The sequence below is a fragment of the Conger conger genome, chromosome 2, assembly GCF_963514075.1.
Source record: "Conger conger chromosome 2, fConCon1.1, whole genome shotgun sequence".
NCBI lineage: Eukaryota > Metazoa > Chordata > Actinopteri > Anguilliformes > Congridae > Conger > Conger conger.
The window spans coordinates 34,438,149-34,450,514 of NC_083761.1; positions in this window are offsets into that span (position 1 = coordinate 34,438,149).

Genomic DNA, 12,366 nt, shown 5'->3' on the forward strand with positions numbered 1-12,366 from the left:
GATTTTAATGACTTATATTTTAAGTATTTTTACATTGGTTTTATGCTGCACTACTGTTGTTTTTAGCAGGCAACATATTTATAATATTCAGCACTTGGTTCTCTGCAGCATCATTATCATGTTGGTTTTATTGTGTTTTTTTATTGCATATTGTATTGTTCTGCTGTAGGTTGAGGGGGGCAAGACTTAAGATTTTCGCTCTTTGTGAATGTGAATATGATGAAGATGCAACAATTAAACTGAATCTGAATCTGAATGCTTATTTGTGCATTTAATGTAAGTGGGACACAAATGGCACAACAATCGTGGAATCACCTATATGTTTACAGTGCATCCGGAAAGTATTCACAGTGCTTCACTTTTCCCACATTTTGTTATGTTACAGCCAAATTCCAAAATGGAATAAAGTCTTTTTTTTCTCCTCAAAATTCTACACACAACACCCCATAATGACAACATGAAAGAAGTTTTTTTGAAATTTTAGCAAATTTATAAAAAATAAAAAACTAAGAAATCACATGTACATAAGTATTCACAGCCTTTGCTCAATACTTTGTTGATGCACCTTTGGCAGCAATTACAGCCTCAAGTCTTTTTGAATATGATGCCACAAGCTTTGCACACCTATCTTTGGGCAGTTTCGCCCATTCCTCTTTGCAGCACCTCTCAAGCTCCATCAGGTTGGATGGGGAGCGTCGGTGCACAGCCATTTTCAGATCTCTCCAGAGATGTTCAATCGGATTCAAGTCTGGGCTCTGGCTGGGCCACTCAAGGACATTCACAGAGTTGTACTGAAGTCACTCCTTTGATATCTTGGCTGTGTGCTTAGGGTCGTTGTCCTGCTGAAAGATGAACCGCAGGTTTTCATCCAGGATGTCTCTGTACATTGCTACATTCATCTTTCCCTCAATCCTGACTAGTCTCCCAGTTCCTGCCGCTGAAAAACATCCCCACAGCATGATGCTGCCACCACCATGCTTCACTGTAGGGGTGGTATCGGCCAGGTGATGAGCGGTGCCTGGTTTCCTCCAAACATGACGCCTGGCATTCATGCCAAAGAGTTCAATCTTTGTCTCATCAGACCAGAGAATTTTGTTTCTCATGGTCTGAGAGTCCTTCAGGTGCCGTTTGGCAAACTCCAGGCGGGCTGCCATGTGCCTTTTACTAAGGAGTGGCTTCCATCTAGCCACTCTACCATACAGGCCTGATTGGTGGATTGCTGCAGAGATGGTTGTCCTTCTGGAAGGTTCTCCTCTCTCCACAGAGGAACACTGGAGCTCTGACAGAGTGACCATCGGGTTCTTGGTCACCTCCCTGACTAAGGCCCTTCTCCCCCGATTGCTCAGTTTAGACGGGCGGCCAGCTCGAGGAAGAGTCCTGGTGGTTTCCGAACTTCTTCCATTTACGGATGATGGAGGCCACTGTGCTCATTGGGACCTTCAAAGCAGCAGAGATTTCTCTGTACCCTTCCCCAGATTTGTGCCTCGAGACAATCCTGTCTCGGAGGTCTACAGAAAATTCCTTTGACTTCATGCTTGGTTTGTGCTCTGACATACACTGTCAACTGTGGGACCTTATATAGACAGGTGTCCAATCAAATCATGTCCAATCAACTGAATTTACCACAGGTGGACTCCAATTAAGCTGTAGAAACATCTCAAGGTTGATCAGTGGAAACAGGATGCACCTGAGCTCAATTTTGAGCTTCATGGCAAAGGCTGTGAATACTTATGTACATGTGATTTCTTAGTTTTTTATTTTTAATAAATTAGCAAAAATCTCAAAAAAACTTTTTTCACGTTGTCATTATGGGTTATTGTGTGTAGAATTTGGAGGAAAAAAATGAATTTAATCAATTTTGGAATAAGGCTGTAACATAACAAAATGTGGAAAAAGTGAAGCACTGTGAATACTTTCCGGATGCAATGTATATATATATATATATATATATTCCACGATTGACATATATATGTATATGTATATATGTATGTGTGTGTGTGTGTGCATGTATGTATACTCAGTGAGCACTTTATTTGGTACTTATTAGACCGATTTTTAAAATGTATTTATTTCTGCTGTAGCCTATCCACTTAGAGGTTTGGCGCATTGTGGGACATGGTAGACGAAGATGTTGGTGGCAAGTTACGAGGGTGGATTGCGTTTTGCTGTCAGTCACTATAGCATGGAAACGTTTCAGCCTGAGGTCATTGAGAGAATCTGTTTCTCTGCCTTTGTAGATTAGTATCATTGCCCTTTCCCCTGCAGCAGCAATTTCATCCTTGGTAGCAGATTGTTTTTGAAAAATTGCTGGCCTGTACTCTGAATGAGTAACTTTCTCGAACCAGCGAACTCTTTCCCAACCCCAAACACTCGCAGCCAAGTGTGGCATGTGTGAATAAGATGTTGTTGGTAACATCCTCAACCAACACCTCTCGCATGCCCGATGTTCAAAAATCTGTGACTTGACGAAGATTACTTATTGGGCTCAGACATGAAGTACAGCTCTCCTTGCTGATAGAGAAAAAGAATGAGGAGGTTGGTGTCATCTCCAACAAGGACAGTTCTTTGTTTCAATGCTGCTGTCAGTGCCAATTGAGCTATGAGCACATCTGCATCTGCCTGAGCATTGTGAACGTCAAATCCTAGTTCTAGTCCCTCCCCCAACAGGTTTATGAAACATTGTTTGTTGTCCTTGTTTGACAGAAATTCCTAATTTTTCACCCTCAGTGACATAGTTGATGTGAATGTAACCTTCCAGCCAGTCTTTGTATTCCTTCTTTTATGGGCACCATCCTTCGTAGATAGCTGGCTGCTGTACCCATCAAACATGATCACGACTGATTACCCATAATGTTCATAATGTTTTTTAACATAACAAATGTAAGTTTCCACTATTGCCTTGTATGTCTTTCCTATCTCCCAGGGTAGTCTGTGGAGGAGGGCCCCTCCATCTAAGATGTACAGGATGTGTCTTTCTGGCACTTCATCATGAGGGATAGCATTCCATATCGCTTCTGCAATTTGGGGTTTGTTTGCTGGGAGAAGCACTGTTTTCGTTTCGAAGAGGACAGGTGGATAACTGCAGAGTTTGTACTTGAAGGCTTCAGCTAACTTATCTGCCTGTGTCCCGGCGATCACTAGTCTCTGAAACAAGAGCTGCGGATCGATGTGGATAACTTCTTCATTGTTCAGTGTGACTGTGGATTTGGAGTCCATGGTGACTGCATGTGTTTTCCTCTTGAATGTGTATTCTGTCACCTTTTTCCCTACCATGTCCTTTAAGACCTTTCTACCAACCTCTTTTGAATGGTCCACATTCACCGCATTATGGGCTGTCACACCAGTGATTAAGTGTTGAAGGTATTCATATCTAGCAAATGGATTCTCCTTGTCATTCCCATCCCTCCTGGATCCAGAATTGATGAAGCCATCCTTCGGAATGTCACTACATTCTGTTTTCCATTTACCTTGCTGATCAAAATGTCACTATCAAAGTCACTCTGAAGTTGTTCTTTCATAAAGCGAAAGCTGTATGGCTCTTCACCATCTCCTAGGTAGTCCTTCATCCTGCTTATACAGTCATTTATTGGCCTCTGCTCCTTGTCATTGTGGCGCAGTTTGTTTGCCACTTTCAAAAAAGCATCAACACAAGAAAGATACTGGGGCCTCCCAGTGAAAACACGTGGGAACTTGTCTTCCAGTTCTGAAGTTGCTATTGCATGACTTGTGGTATAGGTCATTCACATATGCCAGTCTTCCACTCACTATATCAGACAAATGGTCTGAACGCATAGTGCAATATTCAAGTAGTTTTGTCTGGAAGTCTTTGGGACTACCATTATGCTTGCGTTGCATTGTTCATTGGCTCTGAGAATACCGTCACATCCCTTCTTGGTTAACTTGACAGTCAGTGCTTCATCAGATGTTTGGTTCCCACAGAATACACACTCAGCCATTTTCCCCTGGAACAATCAAAATATCAGCATTACCTCTGAAACCCAAGCATTGATTTTATTGAAGTGGAATTTTGTTCTCCTTTTTAAAGAAGCAAAATTGCTACAGAAGGTCTTAGCTCACTTGATGAATTTGCTCATGTCCTAGTGATGAAACAAACCCCTCCAAATCAAGTGTGTTATTATTTTTTCTTTTAATTAGCCGATTAAAGTTTTCTAACACTAAACATTTTTATAATAAGGGAAAAAACTACTCCAGGTCAAGTACTTAAAATTTTTTTTTGAAATTGTTCAAAAAGACAGCTGGGTGTTCAGTGGGAGAGAGCCATTTTGTTTGAATGTTTTAAATGTTGCAGTTTCACAACTTGGCCTCTGGGGGGGGGACACTTTTATACTTTTGATATATTTTAACTATGTCTATAAGGAACCGTTTATACCAGGTTTAGATAATTTTACACCCATATGATCAGTGTGGCAAATGTGGCAAAAAATAGGGTGTTGAGGTACTGGTACCCCAAATGCAGGCATCAGCAATTAGAAATATCCTCTGTAAAAGTGTTTTATTGGAAAGATTGACCCCCAAAACTTAAGAAAAGACACCAAATATGTTGGATAATTGTACATAGACCCACCAATATTTAACACCATTTTACCAAGACCGTGCCACTCTAAAACCTCTAAACTTTGCTTTTGACCTTGAAAAATGTATTGTAGGGGAAAATTCACAGAACAAAAGATCTCCCTCCTAATCTCCCTCCTAAAAGCATCATAAACAATCACAAGTCAAAATCAGACTTAACCTTGATGAGCAAGCTGGTTCTTCCAAAACTCTCGATGATTTATGCTAAAAGTGTATATATATGTAAGTGGCTTATAATCAATATATCACATGTACGCTGCTTGTTATAAAATCAAATGAACCTAGAACATTCATTACAGCTGAGCTTATGAAAACGCAAGAAACCACAGTGAAAACTGTTGAAATGAGAGCAAAGAATGCAAAGAATGCAACGTACATTTACTCACATAGAAAATCATTTTAATCAAATGTTTAGTATGTCTGTATATTAGAAAATAATATTAGCAGAGAATATTAATCAAATGTTTAGTATGTCTGTATATTAGAAAAGAATATTAGAAGAGAATATTAATTAAATGTTTTGTATGTCTGTATATTTTCAATGATTTACTGCTGATAAGTTCGTGTAAGAAGTGCATAAGTGACCCATGTGTAATCCGAAGTACCAAACATGATTTTTATGCTGTGGAAAGTACCAAACATGAGTTATTTGCTGACCCATATGTAACCTGAGTGGAAAGATACAAAATGACGTGTTTGTTAGAAAGCAGTTTGTGGGGGCAGGGGCGTACTGAGCTTTATAGAGAGTTGGCAGAGCATGAGGACCTTGGGCGATTTACCACAATGATGTTTGCACCTGTTTTAGGTAGGAGGAGTTAAAATAAGAACAGTGTATAAAATGGGTGTAAAAATGACATTCAAGGTCCATATTCTGCTGAACTGGTCCGGCTTTATGCACTTGTGCTAATAGTCTGATTTTCCTGAAGAGCTTGTTGCCGTGGTGTCTTTTCCCTCGTGAAGATGTTTTTCGACAAATTGGAGATTGGACTTAGAATTCTGTCGTTTCCTAGACACGACAGTATGTTCCACTAAATCCATGAAGGTAAACTTTTAATATATGATGTAGGAAGGTATTAGGACCAATAAAAACTATATCACATTACTATTGCAATTTCTCCTGGGTTGGGTTTTTAGCTTAGGTTGCCTGGACTTTAGTTCCGCCGCACTAACTGACAAACGCTAGTTCAGTAACCATGGGAGTTCAAACTAGTTTACTGTCATTCACTTTGTAGGCTATGCATCAATGTTACGCATTCCGCCACTCAGAGTCATATGTCAAGTCACATTTTGACCAACCAAAGACTCATGTGTTGACTCACGACAAATAAAACAACGGCCTTATAAGCTAGTTCTCGAATTGTGTCAAGTAAAATCGCATCTTGATTCGTATTCTTATATGTATTTTGCATATAACTGGGTTTAAAATGTGACTGTAGCCCCCTTAGTTTGGTAGAAAAAGGCAGGGATTTTTACATTATCGCCTATGGGGCAATTGATAGTTACGGTGGACTGGACCCCATATTGGTTTCTGCAACTTCTGGCTCCGCCCACCTCTCCAGTTCTTGGAGAACATGGCGGCACCCAGAACCTGGACTTCCTTGTCATCAAAACGGTTTTCTCAAGCCAATGCAAAGTCAAAGGGTGACGTCACAGTCACTCGGTCCATATTTTTATGCAGTCTATGGTTGCATAAAACACCTTAATGACATTTATAATTTAAGGTTAGCTTCAAATTACCTCAAGTCTCAGTAAACAAAGAAAAGAGTTTTCTGAGCCTTTGGAGGAGGAAAATGTCCCTTGGCGAATTTTTTGTGATAGAGAAAATCCACGATATGACTCAATCACCCAACGCAACAGAACCATGCATTACAGTGTTTATTGCAATTTTTTGCTACTGGGAGCTTCCAGACTGTGGTAGGTGACTGCCGAAGCCACAGCCCTTCTGGCCACCAGGCACCTGTCTGCTGCTTCAGGGGACCCCCGGGCCAGCCAAGCCCGAAAGGCCTCTTTCTTCAGTTTGACGGCCTCCCTCACCACTGTTTTCCACCAGCGGGTTCTTGGGTTGCCGCCCCGACAGGCACCAATAACCTTCTGGCCACAGCTCCTGCTTGCCGCCTCTGCAATGGAGGCTTTCAACATGGCCCACTCGGACTCCATGTCCCCGAGAAGTTCCTCCGGAGGTGGGAGTTGAAGACCTCGCGAACGGGGGCCTCCACCAGACGTTCCCAGTTTACCCTCACTACACGTTTGGGTTTATCAGGTCTGTCCGGCAGCCTCCCCGTCCACTTGATCCAACTCACCACCAGGTGGTGATCAGTTTCCAGGATGCCGCCCAGTGACTCCAAGAAGGCCGGATACTCTGAACTGCCATTTGGTGCATAAGCACAAACAACAGTCGACACGTAATCGCAAAGAGGCGACCCTCTCGTTCCCCGGGTGAAACTCCAACACAGTGGCGCTCAGCCGGTGGCTTGTGAGTATGCCCACACCCACCCGGCGCCTCTCAGCGTGGGTAACTCCGGAAAAGAACAGAGTTCAGCCCCTCTCCAGGAGTTTGGTTCCGGAACCTGTGATGTGCGTGGAGGTGAGCCCATCTATATCTAGTTGGTACCACTCTGCCTCCCGCACCAGCTCCGGTTCCTTCCCCACCAGAGAGGTGACGTTCCACGTTCCCAGAACCAGTCTGCGACGCCGGGGATCAGCACGCCCAGATCCCTGCCTTTGCCCACCGCCCATTGGGCAAAGCACCCAACCATACACTGAAACAGTGTTTTAATTTCCCCCGATAGTTAATCATTCAGGTGCCTGCTAATCCCTGCTTCCAAGACGTTAGGGCTAAATTGCCCAGAAATTGTTTGCTCACTGGGCCAATATAATTGAACATTCGCTGTTAGGATTCTATACAGAAAATAGAATGTTCAATTTTATTTTTGAGATTGGGACAATGTTTGGCTGATATAGACTGGTGTATTAAAAATTGGCAGATCGCGTCTGTATGTGTGTGTGTCTGACCACTCACTTTTCAAATGACGTTCAATGTTGTTGCAATCCCGTCAGGTATATATATTTTTTCCCAACAAATTCTGTATAGCTGTAAATGATTATTTTTGGTGTCGTTCCTGCAGCTGCATGATTGCGGCTCCTGGCGCTCAAGTTGAGTAGAACTGATGTCATTTTTTTAGTAACATAATGATATCTCTAATTAGAGAGTAATTGTGTTTCCCTGTCCATCTAAATGTTTGATTGGGCCTCCGCAATGGTTGTGCATATGTCACACTGGAAATTAATGACAAAAAATTAATAAATAAAATACGAGAGAGGTGCATCCCGCATAAACTTTGAGAAAAAACTCAAGCAAGTCATCCTGCTCAAGTCCACATCCGCGTCATAGATGTCAAGTCTGAAGTACTTTTCTTCTTGGCAAGTCAAGTGTGAAGACATCAAATTTGTCATGTGACTCGAGTCCACAATTCTGCTTCTTCGAACCATTGATTGAGATACAGTACCTTCACCCCTGCCCAGTGGAGATTGTTTGTGATGTCACTGACTGATGTTTTAGGGTTTTTCTTCACAGCTTTCACAATGTTTCTGTCATCAACTGCTATTGTTTTCCTTGGTCGACCTCTTTGATGTCTGTTTCTCAGTACGCCAGCGGTTTCTTTTTCAGGACATTCCAAGTTACCACAAGATGCAAAACTGTCATCAGTAGTAAGAATCAGGAGGCGAGATACAGATACAATTTGCAAACAAGTATAGAGATGAGCCAGAAACAAAGTTTTATGGACTGATGAGACCAAGATTAACCTGGAAGCAGCAGGGTGAATTCTACAACAAAGACTACAAAACCATTCAGTCTGCAAAAATATGCGTCCAAACTAATTGGGAGGAACTTCATCATGCTGCAAGAAAATGACCCAAAACACACTGCCAACACAACAAAGGACTTCATTAGGCAGAAAAAGTGAAAGATTTTAGACTGGCAAAGTCAATCACCAGACCTTAACCCAATTGAGCGTGCATTTCACCCCCCCCGAAACAAACAACAACTGAAAGAGGCTGCAGTAAAAGCCTGGAAAAGCATCACAAACGAAGACTGCAACAGTTTGGTGATGTCAGTGGGTAGCAGGCTTGATGCAGTTATTGCAAGCAAGGGATATGCTACCAAATATTGAGTGTTTATTTTCATTTACTTAAATAATCTAAACAATACTTTTGCTCTCCAAACAATTGGGTGGTCTGATACCAAAGGTGCTATGTTCTAAATAGTTTAACACATCTAGGTGTCAATAAAGGGAAGATTGCGCAATGCAGCATGAGACAGAAGAAGAGATAGCAGCTATTTTTATTTCAATTGTGAGGTCAGACGTTAAAAATGAACATCTCAAGATGCTAAATTACAACACGTCAGAATTCAAGTTCATTTTCTGCATCTCAAGAAAAATGCGTTATTAACACAGCAAAAATGATCTTGATTCGGAAAATTTTGTGAGACACTTTGGCACCATATGTATGGAATGCCAATGGCGTTCCCAAGAGTGTGCCATGCTCTTAGACTGGGAAAGTTTATTTCTCCCGCCATTACAGGATTGGCTGAACCAAACTAGATGTCATGCGGGGTGGACGTCACAGAATTGTCCTGTGGGATTGTGCATTTAATCTGTGATATAGTTCACAATTGACTGACAAACATCCAGGGATTGATCAATAATTAACTAAACTGGTCTAAAACACATGATACAACACAATGTAAAACACTAAGGTCGAACAGTGAAAATATTGTCACAAAACACAAGAAACCATGGTGAAAGGGTCTGTCGTTTTGTTAGTTCAGGTGTTATTGTTAGTTATTGAATGGTGTCCATAAGGTGGAGCACCAACAGGAATGACCCAGCCACGAAAATGTTCAGATGTAGGGGTCTAGGGTGGAAAGGCTGTAGCCTTTGGTAGTTTTGTTCAGACTGACAAATTATTCTGGTCCCTTCAGACAGAGGTTGCTGACGAGGGTTGTCATCTGAAATATGTGAGGGGACATTTTCAAATTCAGACAGCTTCCTGTATGCAAGCTTAACCTTATGGCTATGTCTTCAGAAAGGAAATGGAGAGGTTGTCTCATTTCTCAATGACGAGGTAAGCTCACAAGTGGTCTTGTCTAACTTGGGGAAGCGGTGGAGGGTGGCACACTGGGGTGTGGCAATATATTTGTAAAGATTACACTGTAGTTCCTACATACATTAACTTTACAATGGTTCAGGAGGTGTAGAAAGAAGAAATGAACGTTTACGAGTTATAACAGGTGTCGGATTTAACTTTGCAGTACCTAATTACGATCTGCGTTTGCTGTTGCTACATGCAAATCGGTTGGAACAACGTACTTTCCAATCCCTTGTTCCTGGGCACAATCCTTAAAGTGTCCCAGACCATTTAGGTTTCATTTCTTAATTCAAGGGCTGAGTGTTGGCCCCTTGAAAACAATGAAATATCAGTTTGGACGCAGAGGTGCAGGTTGTACACAAAAAAGGATTTGAAAGCTTGATCTTCATCTAAGCCTAGTCCGTTTCTGCCCTGGAAAAACGCATACTTAAGACGTTGGTAAGTCTTTTGGATGTTCTGTGCGGCTATGTTTAATCTCCACAGATTTGATCATGGCTGTCGCCTGATCTAACCGTGGCAGGTACTCAGCTACCAACACTTCACAAACCCGAGCATAGCTAGAACAAACCTTTGGTGGAAGTTGTTCTATAAATGCATGGATCTCTCTGGTAGAGGTTTTCCATACAAGTCTTACTTTTTCTCGATCGGTTGCCCTGGGCAGATCCCAAGAGACAGTGGTCAACGTCTCTCAAGTAACTCTGAATGTTAAAGTCCTTGGGGTCAAATGGGTGGACATACTTCGCCATAGCATCTAGCTCCTCAAAGTGAAGACTATGCGAAGTTGCACTTGTCTGCCTGTTTGGGGAAGGAGAGACTGAAGTCACATCTGAATGTGAACGTTTTTCATCCTGAGCTCGACATCCTTGGTTTGGTTTAGGGGGCGGAGCTAAGAAAACAGTCCTTATTCTCACAATGGTTGGCAGAAGATGAATTGTCGCTGTCAGTGTACTGTACAGTGCCGTCACCTAGCCTCACGGTCATAAAGGGAAAGCTGGCGGCATGAGCATTGCTTTTTGTGTGCCCAATTACAAAACCAGAATCTCCTCTACCTTGTCCATGGGAGGGTTCTCTGGGTAAGTACAGAAGGTGCAGTCCTGTACTTGCCTGACTGTTTCTCCTTTGCGGAGATGGACCACCATACGGAAGGAGTCCCCCCTTTCCTTCTCGAGGGAAGAGGTGGACAAACCATTGCAAGGGTGGTCAACAACACTGCAATCTGAGTAGACTGAGGAGTCTCCATCAGAGCAAGCTGTGGAACCAGGATCTGACAAACTTGAATCAAGGGCGACATGGCTCAGGCAGTAAGAGCAGTCGTCTGGCAGTCGGAGGGTTGCTGGTTCGATCCCCCACCTGGGCTGTGTCGAAGTGTCCCTGAGCAAGACACCTAACCCCCAAATGCTCCTGATGGTGGTCGGTGCCTTGCATGGCAGCCAATCGCCGTCGGTGTGTGTGTGTGTGTATGAATGGGTGAATGAGAAGCATCAATTGTACAACGCTTTGGATAAAGGCGCTATATAAACCATTTACCATTTACAATTTGTGACCCCCTTCCCCCACCTTGTGGTGTAAGGAGAAAGCGGGAGAAGCTGGAGTTGGGCAAGCCTGATAAAGCAGGTTCACAAAAGAGAGTGGATCTAGTAGCTTGTGTCATCCACTCTTAAGCTGAAAGACTTCCTCTCTATAGGAACAGATCTGATTTGCAGGCTGAATGCAGATCATGCAAGTACTGAACTGGTTTCTTGCCAACAGTTTGGAGCTCAAGCAAAACACCAGTGTGTTGTTCCTTGAGGTATTCCATCTCTGATTCTAAAGCTTCGCTGCTCTGTAGAGCAAGACTAATCTGTCTGGCAAAGTTCAAGACCAGACAACTTAGAATTAGGCCGTTTGACTGGGTGGGGTGACCTTTCTCGTTGAGTGACCTTTCTCGTTGATTAAGGAGAACATTCCTACAATCAGTGAGGTTCATCTGATTCAGGAAAGCTATGTAGCCAGGTGCAAAAAGAAAAGGTACACTTCAACAGATATGGGTTCCATATCTCAAGCCAAATAAAGCAAAAAGCTAAATCAGTAACTTAAGAGGGTACTCATGAAGTTTACAATTTGACAAGGGCCTTGAGCTCCTAACAGTTGGCAATGAATTGTTTCCCAATATCACAATCCAAAATACAAGCTGTGATGAAGGATAATAATTAAAACACTCTTTGAATATTCTTTAACTATAGTACAAGGTAGCTATAACATCACACAGGGGCTTGCATTGCACTAGCGATACTGAAATGCAACAACAGCAAATTACTGAACATATAGCGGATATTCTAATTTTTCAGACCGTAAAATAGGAACTGTGATGCTCATCATATTAATCCTAAATATCAGAATGTGAAAAGGATTTAAATTACAATTACATTTGGAATTAAAAGTAAAATGCAATTCATTATTTAAATTACTTCGATAAAGTAATTATAATTAATAATACAGTATGGCTAATAATACTATTATTGATAATACGTATTATACCGGAAGGTAAATGCAAATCAATAGACTACCGTGTAAGATTACGAATGTAATGCCACAACGTTACACATGGGAGCAGTGTATTGAGAAAGCTGCTCATGCAGGCTT